Source organism: Chinchilla lanigera, unplaced genomic scaffold (genome assembly GCF_000276665.1).
Source record: "Chinchilla lanigera isolate Chin_1 unplaced genomic scaffold, ChiLan1.0 scaffold00086, whole genome shotgun sequence".
In the NCBI taxonomy this organism is placed as follows: Eukaryota; Metazoa; Chordata; class Mammalia; order Rodentia; family Chinchillidae; genus Chinchilla; species Chinchilla lanigera.
Genome location: NW_004955487.1, coordinates 503,413 through 507,559, shown reverse-complemented (window position 1 = coordinate 507,559; position 4,147 = coordinate 503,413). Strand labels below are relative to the sequence as shown.

General features: G+C 52.0%; 1 protein-coding gene across 1 annotated transcript in view; it reads left to right on the top strand.

The window, feature by feature from the left end:
- Tpo (thyroid peroxidase) overlaps positions 1 to 4,147 on the top strand; it is a gene marked incomplete in the record, with an annotated part of 45,259 nt that overhangs the window by 22,728 nt on the left and 18,384 nt on the right.

Here is a 4,147-nt window from a genome sequence, read left to right as displayed (position 1 = left end):
TTTTGGTTTTTCTCCGGTACCGGGAACCGAACTCACGACCTTGCGCTTGCCAGGCAGGCGCTTTTGCCGCTGAGCTAAATCCCCAGCCCCTGTAGTTGGCTTTGTTTTGACCTCATTATTATGTAGATGACAGGTGCAGCTTCCCCGACAAGGTGGACAATGGGGACTTTGTGCACTGTGAGGACTCTGGAAAGCGCGTGCTGGTGTATTCCTGTCGCCATGGTTATGAACTTCAGGGGCAGGAGCAGGTCACTTGCACCCCGGATGGGTGGGATGCCCAGCCGCCTATCTGCAAAGGTCAGTGAGGTTCAAATCCTACTTAGACCCTAAAATCCATGCGCATGAAAATTTGATAGGAGAATTCAGCAAATGAATTGTGATGCGTCTCACTTGCGAGCTCTAGGGCTGTGGATTCTGGCAGATGAAAACTGCACTGGTTTCCACCAGTTACTGTCTGGAGGTCATGCAACAGAGGAAAGCAGACAGCTACTGTGTGTATCTGTTTGTATCTATAAGATGTGCAGTCAACAGATGTGCTCTGAGAGCAGGGGAACATCTGTGCAGATGTTTCTGTGGAGATCTGTGGTCGCAGTCTTGCTCTTCTTGGCAACCCCAATTCTGGAGAAATACACAGAGCCTCCCTCTGTATAGACCAACCAGCAGCATGTGGACACTGCCAGCCCCAGACTGGGTTCCTGCTCATCTGTGAGCGCGTTGTCACCCAGCCGGGGTGGACTTGTCACCTGTGCCTCAGTGCAGCCCTGGGCGAGGAGACTGGAGTGTGCTGATCCCTGACACAGGCTCCTCATGGGAATAAATGGGTCACAGATAGAGCACCATGGCTGGACTGTGACCCACAAAGGGCGGGTTCAAGCCTAGACTCCTGGTACAGCAGACGGTGACTAATTACAGACGTCATCTGGCTGCAACGCAGTCCTCAGGGTGGCCCTAATCCAGAGCCCTGCATCCTTCTGAGATGAGGAGAGGGACCCAGAGGCACAGTGGCAGTGCAAGGATGTCTGCAAGGACAGTGAGCCCTGATGCTGGAATGGGTGAGGGGGCGCCTCCAGCCATTGGACGAAACGTCCTCCTGCTCACACTTTGATTTCTCACTTCTGGCATCCAGAGCTGAGGGGAAGAAGTACCTATGTTCAAGCCACCAGTTTGCCGTGATTTGTCATGGTGGCCACACAAACATACAGGGGGGTGAATCTGAGCCCGCCGGGGTTAGATGGCCACTGGTGCCCTGATGAGTCACAGCACCCCGATGCAGTGTGGACGGAAGTGAATCCGGTCAATTCTGGTGGAATTCATCCAGTGCTAGCTGCCGGGGCTCCTACATCCCAAGGCAGGAAAGGCAAAGGACTTCAGGCCTCTGGTCAGAACCAGCTCGGGGCTGCTTTCCCAGAGATGGAGGCCGGGCAGTGGGGTCAGTGTGGTGGGTGGGATGGGGGCCCTGATCTTTTGGAGCCGGTGGGGTTTGGGGCAGCACTTCCAGGCATCTGAGGGTTCTGGATTCCGTATCCGTGGATTCCCCCTCACCACCGGAGCCAGAGGCAGCTGCACGGCTGGGAAGGCGGGGTCCCTTCTCCTGTGGGTACCTGGCAGGGCTCCCTGTGCCCAGCCTCCACTGTCTCTGCAGATGTGGACGAGTGTGCAGACCCAGTGCGTGCACCCTGCCACCCCTCTGCACGCTGCAGGAACACCAAGGGCAGCTTCCAGTGTCTGTGCGCCGACCCCTACGTGCTGGCCGAGGATGCCAGGACCTGCATAGGTGAGTGCTTCCTCCCCGTCTGCTGGTGGTTTCTGTAAAGCAGCTGTCAGCTGGGTCCTGAGGGAGGACACAGTGTTCCCTGTGGCTGGGAAGCAGGACAGGCCTCCTGCTTCACTGTCTGCTATTGTCTCTGTCTGTCCCAGATGACCTGGGTGCTCAGCACCCTCCTTTAGGACAATGGCAGGCCTGGCCCAGTTTCTGGACCCCAGTCTTTTGGGGGCCCAGGTGCCCTGGGGTGGGTCTCATGCAGGGTGCTCTGTGCCCTGCCTGGCTGGGCCTGGAAGGACTCTCCTGCCTCTGCTCCACAGCTGTGCAGCTGGTAACCAGAGACCCCACCTGTTCAGGGTCACCTTGCCCACCTGCCTGCCCTTGCTTCCTACCGAGCCCAGGGCTGGACCTTGTGCTCACACGGCTTCCTGGGCAGAGGGATGACCCTCCCTGCCTCGGTGAACCCGGGTCACCCCACTCACTGTCTCCTCCTGTGCCAGACTCAGGCAGGCTCCCACGGGCATCCTGGGTCTCCCTCGTGCTGGGGGCACTGCTGGTTGGCGTCTTGGCGGGCGTCACCTGGATGGTGATCTGCAGATGGTAAGTCCTGAGTTCCTCGACTGCTTCTCACACACAGACAGACTGTGCTCCTCTGAGCATGGCCAGTGACACAGCTGCTTCCTGTTCCAAAGCCAGGTAGAGATGACCCGAGTCCCAGACACCTCAGGCTTGGAGTTCTGTGCAACACATTGGGTGATGCTGTAGGCAGTGAAGGTGGTGCGATCGCTCCCATGCCTGGGTGGTGTCGGCTCTGGGGGCGCAGGTTCAGTGGTGCTGAATACTTTGACTGCATGGAGATGCCCCCTTGCTGGGACAAAAGCTTCTCAGGAAGGTTTTACCTGAGAGGAAAGGCCCTTGTGCATGGCAGTTTTCCAACAGACTGAGTTTATATTTTTGTGCTGATTTAAACTGCAGTTTAAATGACCCCACAACCAGTCCCAGGATTTCTGTCATCCAGGTATTCTCTGCAGAAAGCACCTGGCTGGGCCTCCCCAGGTGTAGCCTGTCCCTTGCACAAGAGGGGCCTCAGTTTACCCTCTCCCCTGCTGCCTCTCTCCATGCAACTCTGAAGAGCCAGGCTTTTTGAGCGCTATTCATTTCCTAGTACACAGTGCTTCCTTTCAATGGAAAGAATTAAGACAAACAGAAGCATAAAGCATAAGAAGCCACAGCTGCCCCCATCCAAGCCAGAAAGAGGAGTGTAAGGATGAAGCAGCCTCAAGGCAGGCGTGGTGGCCCGTACCTATCATCCCAGCACTTGGGAGGCTGAGGCAGGATGATCACTGTGAGTTCATGGCTACCCTGGGCTACATAATGAGTTTAAGCCCACCCTGAACTACACACGAGACCCCATCTCAAAAAAAGAGGATACTTCTTAAATATTTCAATCAGCAATATGCTACCAATGCTGTATTTCATTGAAAACCTGTGATGCAGTTAAGTGCTTTATCAACCTTTTCTACACTACTAAAATATACCCAATTTAAAACTTTTTATTTCATCAGAATTCTTTTCAGCAAGCTGAATTAGCTCATGTGCAATGTCTATACTTGATTTTTTAAAGTGCTATGCATGCAATCCAATTTGGTTTCATTTATTTTCTTCTTGGTACATGTTTATAGTAGATAATGTTTATATCACCCACAAGGAGCTGGTGCATGTGCACAACACATCTTAATTCCTTTTTCACCCTTTCCCTGTTACCTTCTTCCCCTCTCCTTTTTCTCTTGATCTCCTTCCCATTTGAGGAAGATCTGTGTCTCTACTTCCTATTATCTTTTATTTTGCTCTTTATCTACCTGTTGGGTTTCTCATGTGATATTTAAACTTGTGTGTCTGATTTATTTAAGACTGTGGTCTCCAGATGCATGCATTTCTTACAAATGACTCAGGTTTATCCTTTTTAATGGCCAAGTAGTACTTCCTTGTGAGTACATACCACAGTTTCTTTATCCATTCATCTGCTGACGATGGTTGCTTCCATAATTTAACTATGGAATTGTGCTGCTATACACATGGGTGTGCATGGGTCACTGTAATATGATGTCTTTAACTTGTTTGGGAAGATACCTTCAAGGGGAATAGCTGGGTCAAATGAAATTTCTAGTCTCAGTTTTTTGAGGCATCTCCATACTGATTTCCACAGTGGTTGCACTAGTTTACATTTTGAAAGCTGGTTTCTCCGTTAGTGGCTCCTGTCTGTTTTAGGAGTAGACCTTGGGCTGTGGAGAGTTTTGTCTGTGCCTCTATTTCTTCTAGTACAGATTTCTTAGGTCAACCTCACTATCTTGGTTACTTTTCTCTCGTTGCTGAGACAAAATACCC